Source organism: Hemiscyllium ocellatum, chromosome 8, assembly GCF_020745735.1.
Source record: "Hemiscyllium ocellatum isolate sHemOce1 chromosome 8, sHemOce1.pat.X.cur, whole genome shotgun sequence".
Taxonomy (NCBI): Eukaryota; Metazoa; Chordata; class Chondrichthyes; order Orectolobiformes; family Hemiscylliidae; genus Hemiscyllium; species Hemiscyllium ocellatum.
The window spans coordinates 7,359,938-7,373,970 of NC_083408.1; positions in this window are offsets into that span (position 1 = coordinate 7,359,938).

A 14,033-nucleotide genomic window follows, 5' to 3' on the forward strand; every position below is an offset into this window, starting at 1 on the left:
CCTTTTGGTTAATATGGGCACAAAGCGAACAGTAAAAGACTGTAGTACGAACAATTCCTGACAGTGAAACATTATTGTGCATGGTCAAAGGAATGCAGTAGAAACGTCATCCATACACAATTTAATAAAGTGACGAGAAAGATTAAACAGACAAGTGCTCACAATATTAGAGATGGAAGGAAGGCAGAAGTGAAACAGAGCCATATACTGAAATGGATTCAGATCCATATTAAAGGAGATAAGCCAGCTTCACAGCAACAGAACCTCTCACAGGTAACAGGCACAACACCAAAAACTCCAAATCACTGAAGAAATGTCACAAATGCTCAACAACGTCACTGTTGTCAACTTGAAATTCACTGCAGAGCCTGCAGCTGGATAGATATCAGAAGTACTGGACTTAGAGAAAAATCTCACAGCTTAGGAAATCCCCAGGGAGCGGATGATGCCACTGTGCTACTGTCACTGCATGATCCCACAGAGTCAAAGAGATGTTCATCATGGAAACAGACCCTTCGGTTCAAGTTGTCCATGCCGACCAGATATCCCAATCCAATCTAGTCCCTCCCAATCATTTACCAATCTAGATGCCTTTTAAATGTTGCAAGCATTCTGACCTCCACCCCTTCATCTGGCAGCTCATTCCATAGAAATACCACCCACTGTGAGAATTCGTTAACCCTCAGGTCTCTTTGAATTTTTTCCCCTCTCACCATTAATCTATGCCTTCTAGTTCTGGACTCACCCAGCCCAGGGGGGGAGACTTTGTCTAATTATGCTATCCATGCCCTTCGTGATTTTGTAAACGTAAATAAGGTCACCCCTCAGCCACCGACGCTCCAGGGAAAACAGCTCCAGCCGGTTCAGCCTTTCCCTATAGCTAAAATCCTCCAATCTTGGAAACATCCTTGTAAATCTTTTCTGAACACTGTCAAGTTTTGCAGCATAATTCTGATAGCAAGGAGATCAGATTTGCACGCAATATTCCAAAACTGGCCAAACCAATGTTTTGTACAGACACAAAATGATGTCCCAACTCCTGTACTCAATACTCTGACCAATAAAGGAAAGCATACCAAACGCCTTCTTCACTGTCCGATCTATATGTGACTCCACTTTGGGAAGGAATGCAGTGTCCCTGAGAGGAGGCAGAACACCCACACATTGGGAAGGATGCAGGGACACTGAGAGGGGGCAGATCACCCACATTGGGAAGGATGGCAGTCCCTGAGAGGGGGTCAGATCACCCACACATTGGGAAGGATGGCAGGGTCTGTGAAAGGTAGCAGAATCACCCGCACATTGGGAGGGATGGCAGGGTCCCTGATAGGGGACAGATCACCCACACATTGGGGAGGATAGCAGAGTTCCAGCGATGGGGCAGATCACTCGCATAATGGGAAGTATGGCTGGTTCCGTGAGAGGGGGCAGATCACTCGCACGTTGGGAAGGATGGCAGGATCTCTAAGAGGGGCAGATCACTCACAAATTGGTAAGGATGACAGGGTCCCTGAGAGGTGCAGAGCGCCCGCACATTGTGAAGGATAACAGGGTCCATGAGAGGGGCAGATCACCCACAGATTGGGAAGGATGGCAGGGACACTGAGAGTGGGCAGGTCACCATACATTGGGAAAGATGACAGGGTCCGTGAGAGGGATGATCATCCACACATTGGTAATGAGAGCACGGTCTGTGAGAGGAGACAGAGTGGTTCCTCTCCCAAAATGGTTCAAATTGAGAAACTCATAATGTGAGTCTTTCATTGAAGTTGAAGGAAGATTTGAAAGAATGTACTATCTAATGTTGGTTTAGACAATGTGGATAAAAACACGGTGTTCACATTAACTGAAAGTAATTGGATCATGGGATGCAAATATAAGACTTTTGTTCAGATCGCCAGGGAGGATATGATGGAGAAAGTATATGCAGTGAGTAGTAATGACCGAGGATTCAACACTTACTCAAAGGTCAGTCATACTCAGTTTCACATGAATCGATCAATCTTTTCATATTTTGATTAGATGCTTGTTTGGTGTTTCCTTTCTGGGAATCCTCTTTAAGTATTCAGGCAAGTTTACGAAAGACAGTGTCAGTCCCGGTGCGAAACCAGAAAACTAATTCACTTTGAGCGATGTTTTTGCCTGTATATTCATGTTTGCAAGCCTCAGTGAAAGAAGCTTCCAGAATCCATCGTTATCTGTGCAGAGAGAAAAGAGTAATGAAAAGAGAGTAAGAAACTATCTCTAAACATGAACATTATTTATCTCTCCCAAAAGCCGCCAGTCCTATTGGGTTCCTCCAGCACCTTCTCTTTTATTTCCGAAACTCACATTAGCCCTCCTCCTGGCCGAGGGTGACCAGGTATACTCACAACAGAGATCACAGCACACATTGTGAAGGATGGGAGTGTCCTGAGAGGTGATAGGCTCATTCATTTCCCCCAGAGTTTCAGGACTGAATGATATATGATACAATGGAGCAACCGGAGTTGAAGGGAGATGTGACAGAGCTTATGGGCTTATGATTGGTGTAGATAAGGTATATAATGTAAAATGTTCAGATTAACTGTGAGAAATGGATGATGAGGTACAAAATTGAAGATTTCGCCAGATTGACAGGGAGATTTGATGAAGTGATTATATAGAAGGGATTCTCTACCGAGTGTATCTTAATGACAGATAGTTGGACTGAGTGCCGTGAAGCGCTGTATTTAAGCTTAAGCTTCAGTTAAACCGTGGGTTTGAATTATCCCAGTATTAGAGCCACTTCAGACAGTCGCATCGAAGGGCTGGGTAACTTCCAGTTTGTGATGGTTCCTTTTCCTCTGGGTGTTTTTGGACCCCTCTATCTCTCTGACGCTCTCAGCGATGAAAACAGGAAAATTAGTGACAGACTCTGAAAACAGTAAGAGCTCCAGCTGTTCCACCGCCCTTCAGGACCCCGCTAAACTTCCTGCGTCAGGGAGATAGGCACGCCTTGTTGATGACAATCTCTGTGGTTCAAATGGTCAGCAGCAGGCTGCAAGTCAAAAAGTTGGTACTTCACCGCTATCCAGGTGTGCAGCTTTGGCTGTTTCAGATCAGAGTACCAGACTGACCCCCACCTCTATTTAAAACGGAAAATCCATGGCAAGGTTGGATTGCAGGCCAAATCATTCATGATTCTGTGGTATGTGGCTCCACAGAGTGGAAGACAGGGAATAACACCCCCAACAACCCAACCTCCACTCCTGGCACCTCACCCTCCAACTGCAAGAAATGCAAACCTTGCTCCCACACCTCCCCCCTCACTTCCCTCCAAAGCGCCAAGGGATCCTTCCATATCCGTCAGAAATTCACATGCACGTCCACACACATCATTTACAGCATCCGCTGCACCCGATGTGGCCTCCTCTACATAGGGGAGACAGGCTGCTTACTTGCAGCCTCTGCGAACACCTCTGTGATACCCGCACCAACCAAACCAACTGCCCTGTGCTGAATATTTTTACTCCCCCTCCCACTCCGCCAAGGACATGCAGGTCCTTGGCCGCCTCCATCGCCAGACCATGGCAACACGACGCCTGGGGGAAGAGCGCCTCATCTTCTGCCTAGGAACCCTCCAACCACAAGGGGATTTCTCCAGCTTTCTCATTTCCCCTCCCCCCACCTTTTATCAGTCCAAACCCTCAGACTCAGCACCGCCTTCTTGACTTGCAATCTTCTTCCCTACCTCTCCGCCCCATCCCTCTCCAGCCTATCACCCTCACCTTAGCATCCTTCCACCTATCGTATTCCCAACGCCCCTCCCCCAAGTCCCTCCTCCCTACCTTTTAGCTTAGCCTGCTTTGTACACCACCCTCCTCATTCCTGAAGAAGGGCTTATGCCCGAAATGTCGATTCTCCTGCTTCTTTGATGCTGCCTGACCTGCTGCGCTTTTCCAACACACATTTTTAAGCTCTGACCTTCAGCATCTGCAGTTCTCACCCACTACTGCAGATGGTACTCCCCATTTTTCGCAACATTGCAACCTGTCCCCAACATTAGAAGCTGCAGGAATTTGTGATGACAGCAGTGTTATAAGGTTGAAGGTGTGCACTATACCTTTAAATGCGAGTGAATGCTGTTCAAAACTGAGAGCCGACAAATTCCTGTGTGACCAGCTAGCAGTCTCACTGTGTCCTACAAAATTTAAAAAGATGCAAGGTTTGGTTATGAAATGGACACCTGAGTTGGCTGCTGTATTGAAAACAATTCGAATTTAACCAATGTGTTTAAATTGTGACTCAGAAAACTAAAATCCAATTGCGGTTGGATTTAGTGTTGTGAAACACTGCAGAAACAAAGGGCTTCCTTACTTTTGCCCCTCCTCACCATATTCCATGAAATATTCCCAGATCATCTGTTGGGAAATTTTGCTGCTGGAAGTCACTACACAAACCGTGTCACCGCGTAATACATTGAGCGAATCGCAAAACGGACAACACTTAACATGGAACAAAAGCAAAAATAACAAGCCAAACGCATTTTCAGATACACCGAATCACGAATGCGATTTGTGAGACAGTGCAAGAACAATCAGCCATTAACTAACTCCATAACTGGCAGCAGAGCAACTCCAAACTGCCCTTCCAAACATTCTGGAGCCTTCGTGCACCACCACTTCCCAGAAAGTGCTGAAATGAGAGAAAAGGAAAAACAGAACATGAATGAGCCACGAAAAGTGAAGATTACTCATCAAAGTCTCGATTACATTAGCTTTCCCTCCAACCAACAATGCGGAACGGCCTGCAACCTACGAATCCAGGACAGAACTAAAGGAAAATGAGAGAAGTCCAAGACAATATCACTTCGCAATTAATTGGAATTATTTTCCCATTCGCCAGAACACCAAACAAGGACACGTACAGTCACTGCAACATTTTATTTCACAACTGATTTCAAAACAATCTCCACTGGGTTGTAGTGAAAACAGTGACTAATACAAATTTGCCTAGAACAGGAAGCAGCAGTGAAGCTGCTGGAGCGCCAAACTTTTTGTGTCGGATGTGCAAGTAATCACTCCAGTACGGACACTGACCCGATGGAGAGTACACACTCTCCCACATCAGAGACAAGTTTCCAAGAAACAAACCCAGCTGCTCATGTTGGAATTTATATTCAACAGCGTTGAGCATGCAGCACGAACATAAGACAGTAGGGGACACGAAGCGACTCCTCTGTGGAGGTGCATACCTTAATCCAAGGGCTTAGACGGCTCGGCCACTGCACCTGGCACACGACAATGTGATTCTCATACGTTTTAAAAGGAAGTCTTGCGAAACAACAGAAGCAAAGTCACAGGGAATGGGGTGCACGATCCCTGTCCTGCTCGCACTGCTGCTGGGATACGCCCAGCTACAATACCAGTTTCGCAACAGACAATGATAGCCCATCAATCCAGACAAAAATCAATGGGAAGCTGAGTCTATCTTCTGGGATTCGTTTGAGTCACAAATGGAATGTGTCTGTGAGACAGTACATTCGGTGACAATATGATAAACAAACAATGAGCTGCATGTTAGTACTGCAATTTAGATTCTTGCTTTGGTAATTGATTTCGCCCGTTACTCGAAATGGTACAATTATCGTGATTACACGTAATGTAAAACACACCGGACCGAAGGGAAAATCCAGAAAGCTAAGCACGCCGTGTACCAGCTCTATCCGACTCTTTCTTGAAGGTATCCAGAGAGTTGGCCTCCACAACCTTCTGTGGCAGAGCATTCCATACACCCACCACTCTCTGGGTGAAGAAATTTCTCTTCCACTCTGTTCTAAGTAGCCTACTCCTTAATTTTAAACTGTCCTCTGGTTCGTCACTCACCGATCAGCAGAAAAATATTTCCTGCCTCCAGAGTGTCCAACCGTTTAATAATCTTATACATCTCAATCAGATCCCTTCTGCGGCTTCTAAACTCAAGCGTATACAAGCCAATCGCTCCAATCCTTCAGCATGAGACAGTACCACCATTCCGGGAATTGACCTCACGAACGTACGCTGCACTCCCTCAATTGCCAGAATGTATTTCAACAAATTTGAGACGAAACCTGCGTACAACATTCCAGGTGTGGTCTAACCAAGGCCGGATACAGCTGCAGAAGGACTTCTTTGCGTCTACACCCAATTCCTTTTGTTATGAAGGCCAGCATGCCATGAAATTACTTCATTACGTGCTGTACCTGCAAACTTGCTTTCATTGACTGATGTACAATCACACCTAGACCGCGTTGTACTGCCCTTTTACCTAACTTGACTCCATTTAGGAAGTAATTTGCCTTCCTGTTCTTGCAACCAAATTGGATAACCACACATTTATCCACATTAAACTGCATCTGCCACTCACCTCGCCTGTCCAGGTCACCCTGTATTCTCCTAACATCCTCCTCAAATGTCACCCTGCCACCCAGCTTTGTGTCATCAGCAAATTTGCTGATATTACTTTTTATACCTTCATCTATGTCATTAATGTATTTTGTAAAAATTTGCCGTCCCAGCACTGATCCTTGCGGCACCCCACTGGTCACTGCCTGCCATACTGAAAGGGAGCCGTTTATCACTACTCTTTGTTTCCATTCAGCCAACCAATTTTCAATCCAAGTCAGTATTTTGCCCCTAATACCAAGTGCCCTAATTTTGCTCACTAACCTCCTACGTGGGACTTTATCAAAGGCTCCCTGAAAGTCCTGGTATACTACATCCACTGGACCTCCCTTGCCCATCTTCAGAGTTACATCCTCAATAAAATCCAGAAGATTAGGCTAGCCTGATTTCTCCTTCATAGATCCATGCTGACTCTGATATATCCTGTTACTGCAATCCAGATGTGTCGTAATTTCGTCCTTTATAATTGACTCCAGCATTTTTCCCACCATTGTGGTAAGACTAACTGGTCTATAATTCTCTGTTTTTTTTCTCTCTCTCTCCTTTTTTAAAAAGTGGGACAACATTAGCCACTCTCCAATCCGTAGGAACTGATCCTGAATCTATAGAATATTGGAAAATGATCACCAATGCATCCAAGATTTCTAGAGCCACCTCCTTCAGTACCCTGGGATGCAGACAATCCGGTCCTAGGGACGTATTAGCCTTCCGACCTAACAGTCTCTCCAACACCATTTCCTGCCTAATATAAATTCCCTTGAGTTCAGGTCCTTCAGCCACTGTTACATCTGGGAGATTGCTCGTGTCTTCCCCAGTGAAGACAGATCTAAAGTACCAGTTCTCCTCTTCTGCCTTTTCTTTGTTCCCCGGATTAAATTCACCTGTTTCTGTCTTCAAGGGCCAAATTTTAGTCTTAACCATTCTTTTTTTTCTTTTCACACACCCAAGAAAGCCTTTCCTATCCTCCTTTATATTTTTGACCAGTTTACCTTCGTACCTTATTTTTTCTTTGCATATTTACTTTTTCGTTCTCCTCTGTTGTTCTTTAAAAGCTCCCCAGTCCTCAGATTTCCCACTCATCTTCATTATTTGATACATTTTCCCTTTTGTCTTTACGTGGTCTTTAAATTCCATCTTCAGCCACGGCCACCCCTGCCTCCACTTAGAATATTTCTTCCTTTATAGAATGAATTGATCCTGCATCTTCTACATTATACCCAGAAAAAAAACTGCCATTGTTATTCCACTGCCATCCCTGCGAGGGTATTGAACCATTGAATTTTGGCTTCCTCTTCACTCATACCTCCCTTATAGCTCCATTGTTCCCTTTATTCAACTGAAATATTGTCACTTCCGATTCTACCCTCTCCCTTTCAAACTACATTTTAAAGCTTATTGTATTATGGTCACTACCTCCTAATGTCTCATTTAATTCGAGGTCTCTGATCAAATCCGGTTCGTTGCACAACACCAGATCCAGAATTGCTTTCTCCCTGGTAGGCTCCAGCACAAGCTGTCTGAAATTCCGTTGCGGAGGCACTCCACAAACTCCCTTTCTTGGGATCCAGTACCATCCTGATTCTCCCACCCTACTTGCATGCTGAAATCCCCCATGACAACTGTAGTAATATCTTTGCTACAGGTCAATGTCAGCTCTTTCTTCAACTTACACACTACATCCAGTCTACTGTCTGGGGGCCTGTAGATAACTCCCATTAGGGTCTTTCTACACTTACAATTTTTCAGCTCGAACCATACATCTCACATCCCCTGATTCTAGGTCCCTCCGTGCTGGGGACTGAATATCATCCCTTACCAACAAGGCCACCCTACCCCCTCTGCCAGTCAGTCTGTCCTTACAATAGCACGTATAGCATTGAATATTCATTTCCCAGGCCCGGTCCACTTGAAGCCACGTCTCAGTTATCCTCACAACATCGTAACTGCCAATTTCCAAATGAGCCTCAAGCTCATCCATCTTATTCCAGTTACTGTGACTGTTTTGCAGAAAAGGCGTCCAAATAATGTTCTCTACATGAAAAGCTGAGTTAATGGTAGAATCCGCGAAGGACAGATCACATTACGAATGTATTCGAGCCTCGGTGCTGGTGCGAGTTGCCAGTTTCCTTGTCTTTCACATTCAACATGCAATTTCCTGCAGTGATGTCCACACCTGAACATGAGCCACATGGCTGCGAGCTGAGTTGGAAGCCTGTGTGGGAATCAATGAGAAGCAACTCAGTAAAGTTCACTAAATTCCATGATGTGTATTAGACATGCACAAAACATACTTTCTGAACACAATGACAGAAGGCAAAAAGCAATCCCCCACTCCCACGAGATAGCAAAGAGTTGCTCACTGCTAGTGCTCTTTCTTCTCCGTGTGAAAAGCTCTCCCACCTGAGTCACCTTCACATCCTCGTTGCTGTCTGAATCAGCAAGAAGGAATTTCAGCAGAGCTGCACCAGCCTCGCTGTGTTATTCCCCCCCCACCCTACAAAGACCCCAAACACTCACTGCTTACATTTTGCTTCGCCTCTGTGATATAAATAAAAACAAAATGGAGACAATGCCATTCGGTAACCTTTCTATCATTTCCTCGGTTTCAGTTACAACATGGCAGGGATTTCAGGCACACACGTTAATATTACTGACTCTGTGATAGCACAAGTCCAGAGCTTCATCTGAGAGTGTAAATTCATTCATTCCTGTGGCCGATGGAGTGACCTGCTGACATGTGAACTACTCCAAAACATGATTCAGGCATTCTGATGTTGATTTTCACACGTTGAAAAACGACAGACAGGTTCCGAATGAGGCTTTTCAGAGACTGCTTTGGCATAGAGTCTACTTTAGGAATCCGTGGTGCACTGTGACACCAGCACATCAGCTTTGTCCTTGGCTTCGAACCGGGTCATCGGGGCAAGGAAAGCAAATGCCTTTCTGCTTTTAGTGTAAGGATCAGAGCACGGGAACTACACTCTTCAACAGAATAGCCATCGGTGCTGTACATATTGGCGCATATGCAGAACCAAGGAGGAGAAAAACTTAACAATGATTCGCACAGTATTTATATGGGAGTTGCATTCCTTTTCATCGCTGCAGCAGATACGGTTGAACAAATTCAAACGCAGGTTTGCTGATGAAAGCAGCAAGCAAGTAGTGCCCACTCATGTCAATCGACCAGACTGCCATCGGTAACAAGACTTTTTCTGACCGGTTTCGGACTAAGGACCTTTCGCGAGTTAAGCGAATGTGATAACCACTACACTACAGAAACTCGTCCCAAACGCGGCTATGCTGCTGAAAGTCGCCCACCACTGAAATTTGCAGCCGTTCAACGCTAGCTAAGGGATAGAGCACAAAAATCAAGTGCGCATCATCCTGAAACGGAGGGAGCTTATAAAGTGAACATCAGACCCTTCATGCCAATTTTCGACCATCATGTCATTATTATGCGAATTATTTCAGTAAAGGTCTCATGGAGTTTACGTCTTGATATAGATTAAATAATGAAGAATTCCTTGAGGGCTGAGATAATTTATTAAACTATCTGAACCACGAGCATATAAACCAGATGAGAGGTTTGTTACAGCAGTATGAAAACAAATGCTGGAATAGGGTGGTAAAGACTATTTTTGGGGGAATAATGTGCGATATCGCAGTTGCGATAAAACAACACCCCTATATACTTAATCCACTCAAAACCACGCATATCTAGAAGGATTTGAATGCAATGCACAATGACGATATCATTGAACCTAATCAGCATGAGTGGAATTCACTGGTCATGCTAGTTCGCAAACCTGATGGAACTCAATAATTTTTGTGGACGATCAGAAAGCCATCGCCATAACAAAATTGGACTTAGACCCAACGCCAAGATTGCAGGACGATACTTTCTACCTGATTATTGAAGGTACATATATTATAGAATGCAAATAAGTTTCTGTATTTGTTGCATCAAACGGCCAATATCAATTTAAGGGGATGCCTTCAAGAATGAATATCAAACGAGCTACATTCTAAAGACTCAAGTACAAAGTTGTGGCCTGACAAACAAACTGTGCAGTTTATCTGGATGATGCAGATCACATGGTACAGTAGGCAGAGCTCTTTGAACGATAACAAGAAGCAAAACTGCTAATAACCTTAAAGAAAACAGAAGTTGCGAGGGCAGAAGTGATGTTCTTTGAGTATGACATCAATCATGGGACCTACTGCCGATCTGTAGCCAAACGGCACACCAGCTTTCTCTCCTCATACATCCACCCCACAATTCATCGTACCTACCCACTTACCCCTCTCCACCTCACCCCATTGCACACTTTCTCAGATCCCCAACCCACTCCCCAGCCCACCTCACACCCAATCACCATTGATTTCCACACCAACGCCCCCACCACACCATATCCAATCCTCACGCACCACATACCATCACCGTTCCTCCCTGCGTCCATCACCCACAACGAGACTCGCCCAAAATTCCACCACTGAGCATTGCCACAGATTTTCTGAGCATCCAACCTCGAACTATCTGCGACCAGATGGTCTACCATAAGGAAATGGCTCACGTTTTATCTCATCCGCCCGCAACTAAACAAATTCTGGATTTATCACATTGCAGAGCTTTACTTCCGCCGCCTGAGTCTCCGTGCCTTGATCTGGAACAAAAAATTCTAAGCTCCCTCTGAGGAACCCTTCTCCAAACTTCAAACTTCCACCTCGTTATTGTCCCCTCATTCGGCCTTCTACCCATCTTAAAACCTCGTCACTGCAAACTGACGACGTCACAATGGCCGTCACAACTTCTCCAACCACCACACAATCCAAACTCTCCCCTTTCGAACGTTCAGCAGTCCACTCGCTCTGCTCCATCCTTCGGCTCACCATCAGGCTCAGTGAAAATGTCGGGCAGTGGTAGTCTGCAGAATGGATCTCTGTAGCGCAGAGGTGGAACGCCAACTGTCTGAAACCTCCCCTTTGCCCATAACCCCACCAAGAAACATCATGCCTAAACCCAAGACACTGTTAGTGGGCGCATTGCCTGTGATGACCTCCATTCTACTGCCTTAATCGTGAAGAAAGGTTACACCAGAAACGTCGACTTCTATACCTCCTCATTCTGCCTCCCTGCTGTGTTATTCCAGTCTCCTGCTTGTCGACTTTCGATTCCAGCATCTGCAGATTATTTTTGTTCCTATCCGCCACAGAAAATATTGTAACGCCTGTTCCAAATTCAATATTCCTTATCTGATGCTGGGGTACTTTCTCTGGTTGTGTTGGATTCCTTTGCTAAGTAGGCGACTGGGCGTTCAATTCCATGATCTTCCTATAGCAGCACAGCTCGAACTCTTAGATCGCGAGTATCAATTGTAAATTTGAGTATTTTCAAAAACATTGGTGCAGCCTGAACTGGTGCATAGTTTAACACTGCGTTTAAGATCTCAAATGCCTCCTGGCATCGTTCTGTGCACAAAAGGTTTGCATTCTTCTTCAGTAAATTTGTTATCAAAGCCACCATGCTGCTGGAAGTTGAAGGAAACGTCCGAAACAAACAGGTGTCTATCAGGAACCGGAAAAGCTGTCAAATCCAGAAGTCGCTTTGGTCTGGAGAAGTCTGCTGCGAGTCGGAGTCTCCAACTGACTGATGCTGTTGGGAGCAGCGTGGTAGACGGGGTGTGGATGTTGCTGGAACCAAGGAACGAAATTCAAACAGCAAACAAATTCTCCTATTGGAGGTGAGAAGAGCTGAGTTTTGTGGCCTTCCGATATTTGATATCCAATATGAAACTTAAAAACTTTTATTGAGCTGGTAAACTCTTGCAATTGTTCTGCCTCCGCCGCATCTGCTCTGATGTTGACAGTTAACAGTTGTCAGCAGTCCTGATGTACACCTATTTAGAGTAACATGCTTTTCCTCATTCAATTATCCCCACCGCCCTCAGCTGCAGCAACTCCATTCCCCAGTTCACACCTCTAAACCCCCTCCCAACCCAACAAACACAGAGATCCACTTATCTACACCTACCACCTCATTAGTCTCTGCATCAAACTCATCATTGTCAAACACTTCCCACAACTCCAAAACGATCCCACCAACAAGAACATCTTCCCCTCCTCAATCCCTCTGATGTCTACAAGGACAATTCCCTCTGACAGTCCTTGGTTCATGCCACCGAATCCCCATGTACCTTCCCATGCAACCAGAAAAAAATGCTAATTCTGCCAGTACACCACACCCTACGCCTCCATCTAACGCACCTTCCATGTTAGACAGAGGTTCACCTGCCCCTCTTCCAAAACAGTTTAATATATCAGGTGCTCCCGATGTGGTCTTCTCTACATCGGGGACCATGAATACTTAGGGACTGGGTCCCTGAGCATCGCAGCCAGAATCATTTGGACCGACCAGACCTCCCATTAGGCACTCATTCCAATTCCTCCAATCAGCCCGTGTTTGTCATGATTATCATTGTTCTCCGCCATTTCCAAATCAAACTGCAACTCCTACTGAAGGAACAATGCCTGGGCACTCCACACACCAGAAGCCACAATTGAAATAACATACCTCCACATCCCCTCCATCCTTTCCCAGCCTCTATCCCTCATTGCCCCTGCTCCCTTCCACCAACCGGATTGATTACTCCCATCAATCAAACACGTCATATGCTGCACCTGCTTTCACGGATCCCCAATCCACGAACCTTTCCCTGCCGCACCATTTATCTGCATCTCCCCCCACACCCAGCATCATTTAATGTGCTAATGGCTAATCACTGAGCTCAATACCCTGCTCCCACTTTGTCCCAACACACTTTAATGCCTTTAACCCAAAGGACTATATCTTACCCCTCATTTGGCCTCACACCTTATGGTCCAATGATATTTCTATGCTACTGAGTTGGTGTGAGCAGGGTGATAGTATGGTTCGGCCTCCTGGAGGATGCACTCAGTGTCACTCATCATCCTGCTGTGACATTAATAAGCTTTGAGAAAGTAGAGATAGAAACTCACTTCTTTTCCAAAAAAAAGAAATATTTGCCAGGACATGGGCATTACTGTCTCATCTAGTATTTATTCCTCATCTTTAGATGCTTTTGAGAAGATGATGACGAGCTGACGTTTTGAACCATTTGCTGTCAATTTGACACAGATAGACCTACAACGTTGTGAGGGAAAGAGATTCTGCATTTTGAGATATCAGTCTGCAAATCTACAAAATTTCGCATGCTGTAACATTGAACAAGTAAAGATTAGAAATTCAGAACAGACAATTCCAGTTTTTATCGAATACCTTATTTCGCTGTTGTTCCCAAACCAGTAATGCTTCACTCCGCTCACTGTGTACCACCATTCTACACTGTGCTGCGCCCCCCCCCCCCCCAACAATGTACACCATCACCAATCTCATGGAAAAGCTCATAACAAAACCATTCCTCCACCTACCGTCCTGGGGAGACTCATTACCAGTTCTGCTTTCAATTCTCTGCCCTTAATTTGCTCGAAATTAGCAAAGTAAAACATCAGAATGAAACAAAAGAAATAATGTCAGATCCTTCTTTGCTTTCCATTGGTGAAATCACAGTACAATGATGATTTGGGGATGGAACTTGATATGGCGAGGTG